Source organism: Bubalus kerabau, chromosome 1 (assembly GCF_029407905.1).
Source record: "Bubalus kerabau isolate K-KA32 ecotype Philippines breed swamp buffalo chromosome 1, PCC_UOA_SB_1v2, whole genome shotgun sequence".
NCBI classification, from domain to species: Eukaryota; Metazoa; Chordata; class Mammalia; order Artiodactyla; family Bovidae; genus Bubalus; species Bubalus kerabau.
In genome coordinates this window covers 75,785,799-75,805,810 of record NC_073624.1, presented here as the reverse complement: position 1 = coordinate 75,805,810, position 20,012 = coordinate 75,785,799, and the positions used below count along the sequence as shown (strand labels likewise).

The following is a 20,012-nucleotide window of genomic DNA, read 5'->3' as shown; positions in this document are numbered from 1 at the left end:
TGTCTGTTTTTTGTTATGGAAAAGAGAGGTTTGGAGACAATGCTATGGCATGCCCAAGGAAGCTTTGTCTAGGTTGACACCAGACAATTGGAAAACAGTTTGAAGTGTTGGTTCAACATGCTTCCTTTCTTTACTTACTCCTCTCCTGTTAGTAAAAGCTCAATGCTGCTGCTGCTAAGTCACTTAAGTCGTGTCCGACTCTGTGCGACCCCAAAGACGGCAGCCCACCAGGCTCCTCCATCCCTGGGATTCTCCAGGAAAGAACACTGGAGTGGGTTGCCATTTCCTTCTCCAATGCATGAAAGTGAAGTCTCTCAGTTGTGTCCGACTCAGCGACCCCATGGACTGCAGCCTACCAGGCTCCTCCATCCATGGGATTTTCCAGGCAAAAGTACTGGAGTGGGGTGCCATTGCCTTCTCCGAAAAGCTCAATGGGGAGGTTATTTGAAAGTCAAAAGAGAAGTAGCTAGTGCCTGAGGGTATCAGGAGAACTTTTGAAATTTTCTTCCAAGTGGTAGATCTTGCTATTGGTCCCTCAACTAGAATTTCTTTAGAATGGATTCAAAGTTTAGAAGAAACTTTTTTAAAAGGGTGGCATTCGGTTATCCCCAATTCCAGATCCTGTTCTCTGGGTGCACATTCAGGACGTACAACCTCAGAAGCCTTTGTTGAGTCCTGTGTCTGTCTTGACTGGGGATCAACAGATTGTCATCCATTTCAGTCATATGTTGAGAAGCTGTGAAGGACATTGACACCATCAAGCAATCCATCTGTGGTCGGTTTTTAATTCACAGGCAGAACCATTTTGGGGCCAACTATAATTGAGCATGAATCACAAGCTGTTCATGCATCTAAAGAGTCTGTGTCTTATAAAACCATTCTGAGAATGATGGTGGGTAAGAATACGCTCTTTGTGTGTTGAATTCCAGTCCTCAATAATATAAAACAGTAGTGTCTTCTAGCTACACTGAATTTTAACAGCACCAATTACATCCCACATAGCTTTTAGAAGAGCTGTGTACCTGCCCTCCTGTCCAAGTTAAGTGAAAGATAAGCATCTTCGTCCATGTTTTTAGCAAGGCAGGTGAATCCAGGGGCTAATTACTCTCAAAAAGAAAGCTAAACAATCCCTTTGGTCAAATCTTCAGTAATTAGAGTTACAATACCAAATAAATTACTTTTTTTCTTGCTTCTCAAGGCAAACAGTTTGTAGCTAAGTGACACACTTAGGGTGTGTCTAGGGACACAAGAAGATGCAGTTTTTAAAAATAGAAATCTTGATTAAAGTAGCCAGCTGCTAGGTAGGTTCCTGCTCTTAAAATCTTTGAGACCAAAATCATGGCTGTTTTATGTATAAAACTCTAGTGTCTCAACTGCTTAGACCGTTCAAACACAAATGAAATCTTAATGCAAAATGAATTCTTAAACCACATTTTATATCCTGTTTGCAAGTTTTCTTCTAGGCCACGAGGTGAAATGACTTTTTTCTTGGAGACAGGAAGGGGTCAGTTTCTTTAATTTTTATAGCTATATGGCATTCATATATTTGTTAGTGAAAGATATAGACTTTTTCTTTTTTAGTTAATAAGGACAACCTGGCAGTTCAGAGAGTCTTCTAGAAGCTTTTATTATAATTAATTGCAAAATACAACATCTGTAGTTTCTTAATTACTATTTGAAGCCTAGCTTGGCGCTGGCACTTTATGTATGTTACATATGTTTTTTCAAACATAGCCCTATGAAATCTGATGGTATTCTTTTTGTTTTACAGGGAAGAAAATTGAGGCTTAGGGATGTGAAGTAGCTTGTTAAAGGTCACAAAGCTAGTAAGTTGCAGTGCTGGAGTTCAGGTCCCATCGTCTCTACCTCCGGAGTCTGAGCTCATAGCCACTGTGCTAAATTGCTATTTTATCTGCTTGGATTGGATGTGTGTTTTATTGTGCATGGGTGCTAAGTCGCTTTAGTTGTGTCCAACTCCTCTGCAGTCCTGTGGACTGAAGTCCACCAGGCTCCTCTGTCCATGGGATTCTCCAGGCAAGAACACTGGAGTAGGTTGCCATGTCCTCCAGGGGATCCAGGGATCAAACTCACATCTCTTGTCTCCTGCATTGGCAGGCTAATTCTTTACAATCTGAGCCACCAGGGAAGCCCATCTTTTATTGTACATTAAGTCAAATTCATTTTTGAAAGTAAGCAGGATGTAAATAGTAAAGTATTGAGTGGCCTTCTGTTAAATGAATTCCTAGCCTTATTTTTGGAAGTCTTTAATATAAGTCTTTATATGCAATATGGTGAATAAATTTGGGACTTGCTTATCTAAACTCCACACTTTCCCCCCCAGAGATCTGGCTATTTCTGCAGATATTCTTTTACTTTTATACAGTTTTCTACGTGTGAAGCTATATTCTGAGCGTTAATGTGAGCATTAACGAGGCAGCGTGCCTCATCCTCCCTTTTTTCTACCACATGTGAAGAGGCAGTGGATGTTGTCAGCATTTAGACTGGCAGTATCTTTTCAATGAATGTGGAAGAATTTGATGATATTCTGTCATTTGTCAAAAAGAAAAGTTTAAATACATGCATATTATCCTACGTCACGAAAGCCTTTAATATAATTGATTCTTTCTGAAGCTGTATATGATGCAGATGTTTTATTCATGAATTGTTATTTCTGCAGAAACTCTGTGGGCTCCTATTTCATTTTCCATGGCTGAATATGCCATGATTTGACTTTTTCGTGTTTAACTTATCCTTATAGAGGCAGTGTTATTTCCGAGATGTTAATGCACATCATAGGGCTGGGACACAGCTGTTTGTAAAACTTAATGATTGTTGACTACAGTTACATCCCCATGAGCTTATGGTATAGATTTCAAAGGCGTTGATTGTGCAAGAAAATCCTATCTTTGATTTACGTGGCAAAACTTCTATTACACTATGACCTTAATTTTCCTGTGGTGCCAGCGATGTTGGTGGGGAAGGCATCAAAAAGGAAAGATGTGACTAATGATAGTAACAGGAGCAACAAGGGGTATGAGTGAACACATCTGTCTAATAAGCTTTTAACCATTGCATATTTATGAAAATAATCACATCCCTAAGTCTGGACAACAATATTATCTTTGCTTGTCGCTCTTCTTTCATTTTGCCTCACTCTTTTTTGGGGGAAGAGAAGGGTACCTCTTTGCATTGCTTTTCTACTCAAATAAGAAGGGCTTCCTGGTGGCTCAGTGCTAAAGAATCCGCCAGCCAATGAAGGAGACGTGGGTTCAATTCCTGGTTTAGGGAGATTCCCTCAAGTAGGGAATGGCTACCCCCTCCAGTATTCTTGCCTGGAAAATTCCATGGACAGAAGAGCTTGGCTGGCTGCATTTTATGGGGTTGAAAAGAGTTGGATATGACTGAGTGATGGAGTACCCACACATGCATATAAGAAATGTAGTGGATTATTAAAAATTATGAAAGAGGAAGATAGATTGTTTCTTACTGGTCACACAAATTTTGGATATTACTTTTCTGAATAAATGCTGAATAGATTTCTTTTCTTCTCCCATATAAATCTTGTTGTTCTGCATTTGGGAGGATACAGGCATTCCTTGGAGCTGTTATGTGTTCAGTTCCGGACCCCCACAGTAAAATGGATATTGCAGCAGAGCTAGTCACATGAATTGTTTTGGTTTCTCAGTGCATATAAAAGTTACACTATACTGTACTCTGTTAAGTGTGCAATAGCATTATGTCTGAAATAACAATGTCTATACCTTAGTTTAAAAGTACTTTATTGCTAACAAATGTCAACCATCATCTGAACCTTGGGAGATGGCGTTATCTTTTTGCTCCGTGTTGAGGACTGCTGACTGATGAGGGTGGTGGTTGCTGAAAATTTGGGTGGCTGTGGCAGTTTCTTAAAGAAGACAACAATGATATTTGCTGTGTTGATTGACTTATTCTTTCACAGATGATTTCTCTGTAACATGCAATGCTGTTTGATTGCACTTTACCCCTAGTAGAACTTGGAAAATTAGAGTCAGTCCTCTCAAGCCCCACCTCTGCTTTATTAGCTAAGTTTATGTATTATCCTAAATCTTTTGTTATCCTTTTAACAATCCTCATAGCATCTTCACCAGGAGTAGATTCCATCCCAGGAAGCTACTGGCAACTCCTCATATGTTCAGTTTTATCATGAGATTGCAGCATTGTAATCCCGTCTTCAGACTCCACTTCTAATTCTAGTTCTCTGTTTCCTCCATATGTGCAGTTGTTTCCTCCACTGAAGTCTTGACCCCCTCAGAGTCAACCATGAGGGTTGGAATCAACTTCACCCAAAGTCAAACGTTTATGCTGATATTCTTACCTCTTCCCATGAATCACAAATGTTCTTCATGGCACCTAGAATGGCGAATCCTTTCCAGAAGGTTTTCAATGGACTTTGCCCAGATCCATCAGAAGAATCACTGTCTGTGGCAGCCATATAGCCTTGTGGAATGCATTTCTTAAAACTTGAGAATTGAAGTTACTCCTTGATCCATGGGCTGCAGAATAGATGCTTTTTGTTAACAGACCTGAAAACAAGATTAATCTCATTGTATATTCCCATCAGAGCTCTTGGGTGACCGGGTGCTTTGTCAATGTGCAGTTCTATTTTAAAAGACATTTGTTCTTTCTGAGTAGTAGGTCTCAATAGTGGGCTTAAAATATTCATTAAATCATGTTGTAAACAGATGTGCCGTCATCCAGGCTTTGTTGTTTCATTTGTAGAGCACAGGCAGAGTAGATTTAGCATAATTCTTAAGGACCCTAGGATTTTTCTCAATGGAAAATGAGCATGGACTTCAAGTTAACGTCACCAGCTGCATTAGCCCCTAACAAGAGAGTTAGCCTGTCCTGTGGAGCTTTGAAGCCAAGCATTGACTTCTCTTCTTTAGCTATAAAAGTCCTAGATGGCGTCTTCTTCCAGTATAAGGCTGTTTCATCTACATGGAAAGTTTGTTGTTGAATGTAGCCACCTTTGTTACTTAACTCACATCTTCTGAAAAACCTGCTGCAGATTTTTGTGTCTTGTTTTTGACTTATACATCAACACTTTCTGCTTCACCTTGTACTTGGATGTTATGGAGACAGCTTTTTTTTCCCCTTAAACCTGAGGAATCAGCCTCTGCCGGCTTCAAATTTTTCTTCAGCAGCTTCCTCACTTCTCTTAGCCTAAGCAGAACTGAAGAGACTTAGGGCTTTGCTCTTGAATAGGATATGGTTAAGGGAATGTTGGTGGCTGATTTGATCTTCTGTCCAGATCACTAAAACTTTCTCCAATCAGCACTGAGACTGTTTTGCTTTCTTATCATTTATGTGTTCACTGGAATAGCGCTTTTCATTTCCTTCTTCAAGAGCTTTTCCTCTGCATTCACAAGCTGGCACAAGAGGCTGATTTTCTCAGCCCATGTCAGCATTTGACATGCTTTCCTCACTGAGCTTAACTGTGTCTAGCTTTTGGTTTAAAGTGAAAGGTTTGTGGCTCCTCCTTTCACTTGAACACTCAGAGGATGTTGCAGGGTTGTTAAATGGCCTTACTTCAGGATTGCTGTGTCTCAGGGAACAGGGAGGCCTGAGGAGAGGGGGAGAGAAGGGGGACTGGCTCATGGTGGAGCCGCCAGCACACACACTCTTATCCATTGTTTGCCATCTTATGTGGCCGTGATTTATGGTGCCCCCAAATAATTACAGGGGTAACATCCGAGATCGCTGATCACCTATCACTGTAACAAATATCATCATGATGAAAAAGTCTGAAACATTGCAAGAGTCACCAAAATGTGACACAGAGACATAAAGTGAACAAACGCTGTTGGAAAAATGGTGCCGGGAGACTGACACAACACAGGGTGGCCATAGGCTCTCAGTTTGTAAGGAAAAGGCAATAGAGTGACATGTCATAAAAGGAGGCATGATTTTATTTGCAAAGCAGAAGTAGAGACACAGACACAGAGAACAGGAGCAGTGGGATGAGTAGGGAGATTAGGATTGGCATGTATCCACTATTGACACTATGTATACAGTAGACAGCTAATGAGAACTTCGTGTATAGCACCGAAAGAATACTCAGTGCTCTTTGGTGATCTAAATGGGAAGGAAATCCAAAAAAGAGGGGATATATGTATAGGTGGTGGAAGACAAATTATGACCAACCTAGATAGCATATTGAAAAGCAGAGACATTACTTTGCCAACAAAGGTCCGTTTAGTCAAGGCTATGGTTTTTCCACTGGTCATGTATGGATGCGAGAGTTGGACTGTGAAGAAAGCTGAGTGCCGAAGAATTGATGCTTTTGAACTGTGGTGTTGGAGAAGACTCTTGAGAGTCCCTTGGACTGCAAGGAGAGCCAACCAGTCCATTCTAAAGGAGATCAGCCCTGGGTGTTCTTTGGAAGGAATGACGTTAAAGCTGAAACTCCAGTACTTGGGCCACCTCATACGAAGAGTTGACTCATTGGAAGAAGACCCTGATGCTGGGAGGGATTGGGGGCAGGAGAAGAAGGGGACAACAGAGGATGAGATGGCTGGATGGCATCACTGACTCGATGGACATGAGTTTGAGTGAACTCCGGGAGTTGGTAATGGACAGGGAGGCCTGGTGTGCTGCAATTCATGGGGTCGCAAAGAGTCAGACACGATTGAATGACTGAACTGAACTGAACTGATAGCTGATTCACTTTGCTGTATAGTAGAAACTAACACTGCAATGTAAAGCAAATATAGTCCAATAAAAATTAAATTTAAAAAACCCACAAAAATTAAAATGAGGCATGCTTGTAATTGTATTGGACATTGGTACAGAGTGTCCTTTTGTCCTTTGTGTGTGTGTGTGTGTGTGTGTGTGTGTGTGTGTGTGAGACAAGAAGAAAATCATAATTGCTACCTAGTTAGTAATTTGAGGTGTTTTTTGCCTCTCCCCGCCCCATCCCCTAGCCTATCACAGCCATGCTCTCCCTCCCATTATGGACATTAAAAGGAAGTTGTAAAGGTGAGCACTGGTTGCTCATCCCTCATCCTAGCTCTGGATTCCCAGGAACTGGAGGAAACATTCCCCTTGCTTGAATTTGGATCTACAACCAAGACAATAGATTGTGTTCATGAAGTTTCTCATGGTAAATGGAAAAACAACACACACACACACACACACAAAAGGCCCTTTTGGTTTACTTGTTGCTTAGCTCTGCTTTGGACCAAATTATTTCCTGTTTTCCTCCCTTTGTCTTCAGGTTTATCCCAGCCAGCAGCCTCTTCAATATACCTGAAAGACTCCTCAGATAAAGGCTGGCAGTGTAGCTTTTTAAAAAAGTTGATGCCTACGTGGCTGAACACAGGTAGTGGTGGGAAAGTGATTTTTGACTTGCCTTTGGTGCTTGCATTTTTTTCTGACTTGTTTGTAGGTGCCTCTTTCTATTCTTTTTCTTATGTTTACTTGTGCTTAGCACATCAGGTCATTAGAAAACCTGGCAGCATTTTCCCCTTCAAAATGTATTAAAAGTGGCAACGCTACTTAATCCTCACCTTTGGAAAGCCATGGAACGGGCATGTGGCTGTGAGGCTAGAAGTGAGGGGAGGTGGAGGTTTAAAGTAGTCATTCCTCACCAGGCAGAGTAGCTGCGTGGGTTCCTTTTCTGTACTTGGTCTGAGAAAGTTTTAGGAAATGTGACAAAAATCACTAAGTCTTTATTGTTGGTGCACTTGGCAAGGATACTACCTTTAGAATTTCCCTTCCTGTGTTGAAATGTTGATCTACCTGTGATAGATCAACGCGTTTACTAACTGTGTGGCCATGGGCAAGCTGCATAATCTTTTTGTATGGCAGTTTCCTTAACTGGCTTTACTCTTAAGTATCTAACTCCCAGGGAGGTCGGAGGCATATCTTCATCTGGGTAGTTGTCTTGGGCAGTTCCAGGTGCGCAGTGAGCATTCAGAAAGAGAACTGTGCCATCAGACAGCAGCAGCAAGAGGGAGTTCCATCTGGAGTTAGACTCAGCATTCAAATCGTCACTCTGCTATTTCTAGTCTTGGGATCATGACTTTATATGCTTGTTGGCTGCAAAGTTTCCATGCACATGGTACTTCCCTCATAAGACTTTTGTGAGGACTTAAAGAAATCATCAAAGTTAGCACAGTGCCTGGATAATAGTAGTGTTAGTCATGTCAGTCATGTCTGATTCTTTGTGACCCCATGGGCTGTAGCCACCCAGGCTCCTCTGTCCATGGGATTCTCCAGGCAAGAATACTGGAGTGGGTTGCCATTTCCTTCTCCAGGGGATCTTTCCAACCCAGGGACTGAACCCAGGTCTCCTGGATTGCAGGCAGATTCTTTGACATCTGAGCCACCAGGGAAGCCCTGGCTAATAATAAGGACTCAATAAAGTCAGGTGAACTCAAATCATGTGAATATCTGATAATTCCCTGACTGTCTGTATTTCAGGACTTTTCAGCTCATAGTGCCTGTGTTTTCAACATTATATTTATGAAGACCTGCTATCTGATGTTGGAGAAGGCGATGGCACCCCACTCCAGTACTATTGCCTGGAAAATCCCATGGGCGGAGGAGCCTGGTAGGCTGCAGTCGCTAACAGTCGGACATGACTGAGCGACTTCACTTTCACTTTTCACTTTCATGCATTGGAGAAGGATGGCAACCCACTCCAGTGTTCTTGCCTGGAGAATCCCAGGGATGGGGGAGCCTGGTGGGCTGCCGTCTGTGGGGTCGCACAGAGTCGGACATGACTGAAGCGACTTAGCAGCAGCAGCAGCAGCAGCAGCTATCTGATGTTATCGCCAGACTCTAATCTGAAAATTCAGATTAGATGTAGAAGAAGGGATGAAAACTTGGTATCTGAAATATCTGAGTATTTCTCTGAGGTGCCAACAGGGAAGAGAGAAGCAAGCCGTTAAGAATATTTCCCCCCATCCTACTTAAGAAAAGACTACCTAGGTCAGATGTTCATAAGGAAGTAAAACTTACTTTCGATGCCCCCAGTGATGAAAATAAGTTAATATTTTATTTGTCTTCTTTTGAAGTTAATGCAGCAAGTCTAGCTTGCTGCTCAGTCGCTTCAGTCGTATCCGACTCTGTGTGACCCCATAGACGGCAGCCCACCAGGCTCCCCGTCCCTGGGGTTCTCCAGGCAAGAACACTGGAATGGGTTGCCATTTCCTTCTCCAATGCATGAAAGTGAAAAGTGAAAGTGAAGTCGCTCAGTCGTGTCCGACTCTGCGCGACCCCATGGACTGCAGCCTACCAGGCCCCTCCGTCCATGGGATTTTCCAGGCACTGGAATACTGGAATACTGGAACACTCCATACTGGAGTGGGTTGCCATTGCCTTCTCCGAAGTCTAGCTTATGACCTTTCAAAATGCTTCCATGGTTTCACTTGAAGATAGTTTTCTCCCATTGCTTTGAATCCTGTGATAATATATTAAATTAATCTCTCTTTCTGGTTACACACATTTCAAATGTTTGTCCATGACTGTGGCCTGTCTTAGATAAAACTTGATCAAATTATTTATATTCTATCTTCATTGTTTTCTCAACACTGAATTTCATTCCCAATTCTGTAATATTTTATTCCTTCCCTTTAAACTTAAGAATTATTTATAGTAGGTTTTGCTCTCATGCAATGCTCCACATTTAACTTGTGGGTTTTCATGTGGTGTCCTAGAAAGTATATTTTGTTTTCTCCCCTGTTCTTTCATTTCATCCAAACCAGAGTATCCTGGGTGGATCACATTTCAACATATCATATTCTCTGTGTAGCCAGGCGTATTAGTTTTGTAACAGTAGACCTTTGTCCTATTCATGAAGTGCCTTCTGAACAGGGTCCTTATCAAGTTCTGAGAGGTATAGTTTTGCCCACTGAACAATTTCTTAATTTAGTTCAACTCACTTTGCCATTCAGGTGATTTTCCAGATTAAGAATCTTGACTGTTTCAGCTGCTAAGTGCTAAAGGATGACTTTTACAACTGGGGCTTGTTTAGGAAGAATGTAGTATCTCCAGTACACTATGTAATTGAAAGACAGCGTGTAGCTGGCTAGTGCTTCTCAGCCAGTTGAGACCATTTCCATGTAGCACTGTGCTGGTCTTGTAGTAGGTTGAATAATGGCCACCCCAAGACAGCAAGTCCTACTTTTTGTGATTTGTAAATGCTACTCTGTTTCAACAGAGAGCTTGTGGATGTGATTAAGGATTTTGAGATGGGGAGATTACCCTGGTTTATCCAGGTGAACCCTATTTGCCATCGCGGGTGTCTTTATGACAGAGAGAGGAGGGCAGTCACATGGCGAGAAGGTGGCATGAAGGTGGAGGCAGAGATTAGAATGATGCAGCCAGAAGCCCAGAAAGGTGGTTTTCCACTTACATTTTGCTTTTATGTTGCATGTATAGGATTGTAGCCCATTTCCTTAGAGGGGAACGAAGGCAGGTGCTGCCTTTCCAGACCTTCCAGACAACTGGCACGTCCTCCTAGGACCCAGTACACAGAGGGGCCTGTCATCTGTCAGTGCTCAGCCAGGGAGAGTAGAGGCACGTGGTATGGAGAAACCACGGTGCTGACGGGCAGGGTGGAGGCGTGAGTGAGGACTGACTCTCTCTTCCCCAAGCATCCTTTCCTGATAGTGACAAGCCAACTGTAATTGATATAACCCTGATAGGGACAAAGGGCTTTTGCTTTAGAGATGGAGTTAAATATTAAGGGAAAAGGAAAGAAAGCAAAGGCAAAAGAAACTAATTTTAAAAAAGGAAAGTGGAAAATCTGTTGCCCAGAAAAAAGGTTTGTCTGGGTTATCTTAAAAAGGATTGTGTGACTATCTAAAAATGAGATAAAACTACACATACTACATCCTGAATCATGAACCTAATTATTCATATAAGGCTATGCTAATAAAAGAAAATTGTTGTTTGTGTTGTTAAACCAATTGAGTGAGTGAGTGAGGAAAAGTCGCTCATTCACGTCTGACTCTTTGCAACCCCATGGACTATACAGTCCATAGAATTCTCCAGGCCAGAATACTGGACTGTATAGCCTTTCCCTTCTCCAAGGGATCTTCTCCATCCAGGGGCCAAACTGAGGTCTCCTGCATTGCAGGTGGATTCTTTACCAACTGAGCTACCAGGGAAGCCTATTAGAGAATTTTTATTTATTTTGGTATAGGAATTGACTTCTGAAAAATGTATCATCTGCTGTTGAGCACCTTGGATGACAGAATCCTTGTGAGGTTGCAAGCTTAGGAGGTTTGCCAAATAAATGTGAAATAATGCACTATACCAGGCTTCTTTTTTCTAGTCTGTTCTGTTACTGGTGTGCAATGTTTACCAATTATTCTACTGGTGTAGTCTATGGCAGTTTTTAATTTACCTTCTTTGTAATATCTGGGTCAGTGAATTTCAACATGAAGATTTGCTGATATAAATGCTTTGCTTCAGGTTGTCTTCAAGTGTTGACGGATTGTACAGTTTACAAACACCATTTTGAGCAGGGAAAAAAAAACCAGTTGTGCTACAATTGATTCGAATAAGGAGGACTGGTTGCATTTGTCATTGCTCTAATGATAACTGAAAGTACTACATATGGTTCAGTTGAATTTGAATCTGATACTGTTCATTTAATATAAGGACTTAGGGATTCTAGATTCTAAACCTCACATTTCCCTCTTGATTTATAACTTGCTACATATTTTTTCCAGGGTATTTCCCCCCTATCTCATGTGCAGAACTCTCTATCTTGGTTTGTAATCAGCTTTGTTTTACATCTGGGCAAACATACTCTTTCTCTCTCTCTCTCTTTTTTAATCACATCACACGGCATATGGGATCTTAGTTCCCTGACCAGGGATCAAGCCCATGCCCCCTGCAGTGGAAGCATGGAGTCTTAACCAGTGGACCACCAGGGAAGTCCCTGGGCAAACATACTCTTTATCCAGCTAGGATGTCATGCAAATGACTGGTAGGGACAGGGGACCTACTAGGTGTGAGATGTCTAGTTAGCTCATGGAATCTCTGCAGATGGGAAGCAGGAGCCAGGATAGTTGGTCGCATGTGCTTGTGAAAAGTGAAGGGTTGGTTTGAAAGGGTCATACACCCCACAGCAGCTTGTATGTACAGGAGGATGCAGGTGGGGTAATAGTGGAGTCTTTGGGGATTCTGGGGTACCTCTTGGCTCTGATCTCTGGTTATCATTTAGGAATACAAGACCAGAATTGCGAGGCCTTCTTTTTCAAGGAAAAAACCACAGAGCGAGTTTCAGGGTATTATCATTATTAAGTTTGAGTAATTAATTGATAATTCTTAAAAAAAGAACCCCCACCAAATCCCAAGGATTAAACTCTGTGGGTCAAACAAAGCCTGTCTGGATCTGTGAGCCCGTGACCTCTGGTCAACACTGATTGAATGGACTGATTGGAGTTCTCCAAACCCCAGTCTTACAGAAAATATTTATCGCCTCACATCTGCTGCCTCTCTGTCCTCCATGACTTCAGATGTATTGTGACTATTTTTTCTTCTCTCTTTCACTCGTGGAGCCTGCGGAAGAGAATTTCGATAGCTCATCAGCCTTCAGTATAATTCATGTTGGGAAATACTGGTGGTGACTTGGCCCTTTTAAAGCAAAGAGCTGAGCTAGAGCGAAATCTGAAGAGATAATCAGAACTCATTTGAAATATCTCCAGTAGGAACAGAACAAGGATAAGCAAGAGGCAGAGAGATTGGATTAGCCGGAAAGCATCTCTACAGAGATATGTATGACATCAGTGCTAAGTGAAGATGGTTCCAGAAATATGGAGAGTCTGACATTTTATCCTTTAGGGTAGAGTTGCCCTATAAAATACAAAACAGCCAGTTAAATTGCAATTTCAGATAAACAACAAATAATGTTTTAACATAAATATAACCTCTGGAATATTTAAAAAGTATAAGTATACCCCAAGCATCATAATTGTACTAAAATTTTTTGTTGTTTATATAAAATTCAAATTAAATTTAGCATCTTGTTTTTGTGTTGTTTTTATTTGCTTAATCTTGAAACCCTATGTTACAAGCCTGGGTAAAATTCAGAGTCTAAGGCAGAATACCTAAAATTTATAAGCTGGAATATAGTGAAGAATTATAACAAGTTCTTTCAGTTGTGCTTGAATTGATTGTCTGATGTTGAATTGTCCTTATGAACTTGCTGACTTTTAAAATAACCTTCACTAGAACTGCTGCAGGTATGGAGGCAGACCGATCTCTGTGTGTGCAGAGCTATCATGGAAGTTCACAGGAAAATACAGTTCTCATTTTTCTTCGTAGTTGATTAAAGGCTCTCCAAAGGGATAACAATTTTAAGGAGGTGTTGGAGGTCGATAAAAATGATTAGTTAGACATATTAGCAGATACACAATAATGGAAAGTGATCAGATATTAGTAATGGCCAATATCTAATTCCTATTAACTGGACTAGCAAAGAAATAAAGACTTAGGGAAAATATTGCTAATTCCCATACATTTTATTTTTCATAGAAACATGGTATTCTTTTTTATATGAAACTGCCACTAAGTATTAGATAATTGAATACATATGGTATTCTTCTTGCCTTCTCCTGTTCACCTAATTTATTTATAAAATACTATGGTATTTCTCTTTCCCTGAGGAAAGAAAGAGAAGTACAAGACAGAGTTGCCTTCCCCAAAGGTCCCAGGTTAGTTTGAAGGGACACTCAACTTGGGAAAAGGTAGAAAAATACATGTAAATGTATATGCTGTCATGTAGCTTTTTGCACTGTGTGTTGTATGTAGCAAAGATTTTAACATCAAAAAGGAGAGAACTCTTTGAGCCCCTCAGTCTGAAAAATGTAATGGGAGGGAGGAAGAAAAGTTGGGGCTTTGAAATAAAAATGGCATGAGAAAAGTTATGGGTTCAGGAAAGTACAGGACAAACATTTAGGGGAGTGAGTGTCCGGTGTAGTACCTGTGATCAAACCTCTTATTATTAAGACATGTCTCATTGCAAACACAAATTAAATATTGTGAGTAGATGGAGCCATCATTTATAATTATATCTTGATTTTCTCAATATTTTTATTTTTGTTTTTACTATGAATCCTTTTTTGCAGTTTTTTCTTTTAGCCTTCTCTTTTTGCTCCCATATATGCATTTATTATATAGATAGCTCAATATTACACTTTTCTTTATTGGTGGTCAAGTCATCATTATCCTTGTAACCTTTATTCACTTCCTTAATCCTCTCATTCTTGAAAGAGAGTTTCGTTTTGTTTCTTGATGACTTGACTAAAATATCCATTCAATGAACAGACAAAAAAAGTGTAGAGTATCTGTTGTAAGGAGGAGCCAGTGAAATATATTGGTTGAGAGCAAGGGCCATAGGGATAGCCTGCTTAGGTTTGACTCTGGCTTTAGCACTTACTAGTTGTATGGCCTTGGGCAACTTACACCACCTTCCTGGGTCTTAGTCTTCTGAGCTGTAAAATGAGACATTAATAGGATGTTTCTCAAGGCTGTGAAAATTGAATGAAATGACTCATACTCAGACTATGGCACAGTAATTACCATTACTTTATTATTTTTTGCTCCATTGGAGATGAGTGGTATGAACAAGGCAGACAAGGTCTGCAGTCTTAGAACTGTTTTTCCTACTGATGTATGTGTTATGAAGAAAACATCCCAATGTGATAGAAACTGTGGATGTAGGTGTGGGCAGCTTGGGAAAGTATGGTCAGTGAGAGGCACCTTGAGGAGATATCCTTTGAACGGAGACTGGAATGAGGGGAGCAGAAAAAAATGGGGTTATAGCTGGAGGTTCTTAGGGTCCAACCATCCTTTAATAAAAAGTTTTGAGCATGTTTTTATGCTGGTGGGCATGACCTCGTGGAGAGGAAAACTGGTTGCTTCCGAGGAGAGAGGAAGTGTGGCCGAAGTGCAGTCTCTGAAACATGCAAGAAACTGAGGTGCAGTCGAAGGGGCTGGTCTTTCTAGAAGCTGGGGCTCCTCTTCATTTACACATGCACATGAACCTGACCCAGGAGGGTTCGTGTTTAGCTGCTTTATTTGCTCTTTGAGGAATGAGGTGAAGGTCTTTGGTTAAGAAGGAGCTGTGGGGATTGGAAAGCGAGAGATGGACAGGGAAGAGGATGAAGAAGTCAAGCTTGAAAGAAGAATGTGATTCATGTCGATGTATGGCCAAAACCACCACAATATTGTAAAGTAATTATCCTCCAATTAAAATAGGTTAATTAATTAAAAAAAGAATGTGTGAAATGCTACCATGTGTAAAATAGGTAGCTGGTGAGAAGTTGCTGTATAACACAGGAAGCCCATCCTGGTAATCTGTGCTGACCTAGAGGGTTGGGATGGAGGGAGGGGAGGCAGGCTCAAGGAGGAGATGATATATATATATAGTTATGGCTGACTTGTATTATTGTATGGCAGAAACCAACACAACATTGTAATCTTCTTTCAATTAAAAAAATGATATTGGGGAGGAAAAAAAGGAAGGATAATGTATGAAATGAAGTTATCAGGGATAGGTAGTGGAAATTCAGGCAATTGAATTGAATCCCACAATTCAATTCCATGTGGGATTTGTGGTCTGGAATTGTAAATGAGACTCGTCTGCAGGGTTGCATATACAAGCATTTTTCTCAGAAAGGTACAAGGGTAGTATATTTTCTGAGATTTGTATAGAACGAAAAAATATCTTCTCTACCCTTAAACAGAAATTCCAACTTCCTTATACAATTACTTGGTTAAGAACTTTTACTTAAAACTCTATGGTCTAGCCTATCCAATATGACTTTCTGCAGCGATGGAAATGGTATGTATCTGTGATGCCCAGTATAATAGCCAGTAGCCATATATGGCTGTTGAACACTTGAAAAGTTACTAGTGCCACCGAACAACTACAAAAAAAATGTTGTTCTTTTGCCTTCCCTTAATTTAAAGTACTACTCTGGACAGCACAGTTGTAGAAATTACTCCACTGCTTTCTCCATTTATTATTGCAGAAGAGACTCCAAACTCTGTCTTGCTTTTAGAAGTATTGCAATTTTATAAATGATGGATATGACTTCTAGATTCTTAAAAATAACTTGCTGAGCACATAGCAATTGCAACTCCTTTCCCAGGTTTTGAAAATTTTCTTTTAGCATCTTTTGGATGCTGTGATTAACAAAACACATACATTTAGGGATCATATACATCTGGATTTGTATACCAGCTGCACAGATTATATATGTGGCCTTTGGAAAATGCCTTAACCTTTCAGAATTATTTTCTTTCAAGAGAAAAATCAAGTCAAAATACAGGGTATGTTCCTTTTCCCTTCTCTGTTTAACTCCTTAATTCCTTTAAGAATATCTGTTATTCATAGGCAGGTTTTCTGCTCAGACCTTCAGAATGGTTACCTGCAGACTCGTCCTTTCAGTTTCTTCTTTTCTTTTGAGTACTTTCTCAAGTCTGTTCTTCATTCCATTTCCTGTTGTGTAAAGTCTGTTTTATATTGCCTCTGGTGTGAATTAAATTTCTTCTGCTGTGCTTTTTCTTTTACTACCCACTTTTCTTATTCTGCCCATTCTTGTTTAACAGAGATGACATCTTCTTGAATCTTAGTGTGAGCAATAAACACTTATGCTCTATGTACTGCATGACTTGTTGTAAAAATACTCCAGAGGAGGATTTTGCATTAAATTCTTAGGCAGTGCCACTCTTATGCTGTAGATTTTTTTTCCAAAGGTTTCATTTAAAGCAAAACAATACAAAACAATGAAACCTTTCTTGAGTAAAGGCAGAACTCCATTATTGGAGAACAGTCAAGATTTAAGGAGTACTTGTTTCTCTGTCAGTCTCTCTGTTCCAGGATTGCCAAGGTCTTCAATTGGAAGCTGTGTGGTGAACTGTTACCACAATTCATGAGATATGACATCAGTGCTGGTTCTTCCTTCTTCCTTTTAAGTGAAAAAGCTTTAGCAAGACTTTCTGGAAATGAAGGTTTTTCTCAGGTTTGGAATGAGATGTGAGAGGTAAACGAGATGAAAGAACTTCTTTCAGTAGGTGGAATTTCATTTAAAGGAAGTGAGAAGGTGAGAAAAATCCATCCAATTCCAAAATACTCAGAGGAAAATGGAAACAATGGGATATGGTTTTAGGTGAAGCTCTAATTTCATTCTGCTGTGCCTTCCAGGATGGGCCAATCTCTATCAGCAGCCAGTTCCTTTACCTCTTGCCATTTTTTTTCCCGTGGTCCTGGGCAGGGGTATCAGTGAGTTTGGTTTGGGCTCTGCTGTTCGTTCAAGTACCAAGTGAGCTATTGGAGTGAGGTCATGGTGGTGTGGAAGGGTGATTCAGTAGGTTCTTTCTAGAGACTCCAAGGCCATTAGGTAACCTCGAGGCAACCAGAGTGTCTCAGTCACACTGCTTTGGCTGAGGTGGTGGCTGGCCTCTAAAACCTCTGTATGCAGTCAGATATCTCTCTTTCTTTTTTAATTGTGAGTTTTAGACCATTAATTCACATTTTTAACAGACTTAATGAGGTCTAATTTACATACCCAATTCATTCATTTAAAGTGTACAATTCAATTTCTTTTAGTATATTCAGGGTGGTACAACCATTACTGGAGTCAATTTTAGAGCATTTCATTGCCCCCAGAGAAAACCCACACTCATTAATAGTCCTCTCTATTCCTGATCCTTCAACTGCAAGCACTTGTACACAAATGTTTTCTTTTGGGGATATATCTAGGAGTGAAATTGCTGTGTCATGTAATATCTCTGTTATGCTTCTGTTGCATCTCATAAGTTTTGGTATGTTGTATTTTCAATTTATTTCAAAGTATTTTCTAATTTCCTTTGTGATTTCTTCTTTGATCCATTGTTTACTTGGAAGTGGTTTTTGATTTCCACATATTTTTGAATTCTCCAGATTTCTTTCTTATCGATTTTTAGTTTCATGCGATTGTGGCCAGAAAGCATCCTTTGCATAATTTCCGTCCTTTTAAATATGTTTGTAGGTTTGTTTTATGGCCTTTCGTATGGTCAGTCCTGGAGAATATTTTTTGTGCACTTGAGAAGAATATGTATTCAACTGTTGCTGGGTGGAGTGTTCTATAGGTGTGCATTAGGTCTAGTTCATTTATAGTACATGTCTTATCTTAAACATTCATTGAATAGACTTACCAAGCTGTTTAATTGGGCCATGTTGGTAATGTTTCTGAAAGAGCCAACTGCCTGTTTGATCTCACTTTCTCCCTGAATTGACATATATCCAAACACACTGAAATTGAAATTGCATTAAAAAGTCAAACCAAAACAATGAATTTTTCTTTAAAAAAATCCCTTAAAATTAGTATTCTAGCAGTCAGGTTTTAAACTTTCAGTGAGGGATGCAGTTTCCAAAAGCATCTTGCTTATTCAGTTTCTGTTACTGAATTATCTTGAAATCAATAGAATTATTGCTTCTCTAAGAATTGTGCAGCACACCGACCAAATTCAGTTTTAGAAGGGATTTACCTTCTACATTCATGTTCAGGTTTTGCTGAACATGAATCCTGCCTTACCTCTCTGTCGTTGGTCCTGGATATCTGCATTAGCAGACCACAGCCCTTAGTGTGGATGGGATTCAAGATTCAGCTGAGTGCTGTCAACACTATTAAGAAAACATACCCACAATATTCTTGGGAATTTGAATATGGCTAAAAGCATCTCATTACTACCATGAAATTTCTGTCTATTTAAAGTGTATTTTGGATGGGATCTGAATGTGTCCTGTTCTGTGAAAGTATTTTCTCTTTCATGAAACTGCTGAAATTGAGGCCAAGATCTCCCATTAGTGCTGTTAAACTGGAATCCAGATTGACATGGGCTCTGGCTGAATACACCCTAGAGAGTTAAAAAAAAAATCAGTTTGACAAATTCCAGTGTTTTCGCTGATGTAGTTAATATTGATTAAAGTATACTTATTATCATTAAGTATCATTTTAGGTAGAAGAAATTGTTCTGGCACAGCATTTATATCACCATTGAATATCTAACTGGCTGTATTTCAATTTTGCTATTAATAAATCATTTGGTCCCACAATATGAATTTGTGACTATGTTGCCCTTTATTGAAATAGTCGGTTGTGCCCAAGCTGACTTTCTTTTTTTTTTCTTTACTCTCTCCAGAGATAATAATTTGCAGGAAACACAGTATTTTGACTAATAATTTCATTTTTCACTTTGGCCCTTGATGTTATATACAACTTCTTGCTTTTCCATCATGCAGGTATATGGAAGAAATATTTGTTTCCTCCATTATTCTCTTTAATTTGGAATTGAAGCCACATCTCTAATCATGACTAAACATTTTTTTATTGCACATTTTTTTGGTAGAGTTCACAGAACTGCAGAACTGATTATTCATGAGCATTGTTTAATCTTTTAAATAACCTTTGTCCCCTAGCCCGTTCTCTATTATATCAGACATATTTGTGTGTGTAGTGGAAGAACTTGATATAAGGGATTCACATCCCATCTTGACCACATTATTGTGTGATCCTGGGCACGATACCCCAAATTTCTGAGCTTTTGGTGAGCCCTACGTGAAATGGGAATGATGCTGGGAAAATAATGTGACATGAGAATAATTATACAGGGTGTTGTAAGTGTTACACGGGTTCGTGGCTGCAAAGCGCCTAGCACAGTTCTTGGTGTGCGGAATAGTCTACAGCTGTTAGCTTCCTTTTCTTTCCCAGTTCTCCTTTCCAGTGGTTAATGAGCTTCTTCGTGTTGATAGGCTTCTGTTCCTCTATATTTTTCAAACTTGGCCTAGAGCTGGAACCTAAGTGTGTAAGTATTTTATACATTTCTTTTACACCTGTAACCACGTCTCCTCAGAACTTCCTAAACGACTCCTATCTCCCTAGGTTTCTTTTTTTTTTTTTTTTTAAGTCTTTATTGGATTTGTTGCAATATTGCTTTTTTTTAAATTTTATTTTATTTTGAAACTT

The 20,012-nt window shown here is 39.9% G+C and overlaps 1 pseudogene; it reads right to left on the bottom strand.

Annotated features, from left to right (window-relative positions):
* Positions 1-3,784: 3,784 nt before the first annotated feature.
* Positions 3,785-5,670, bottom strand: LOC129649152 (tigger transposable element-derived protein 1-like; annotated as a pseudogene).
* Between the last annotated feature and the right edge of the window lie 14,342 nt (positions 5,671-20,012).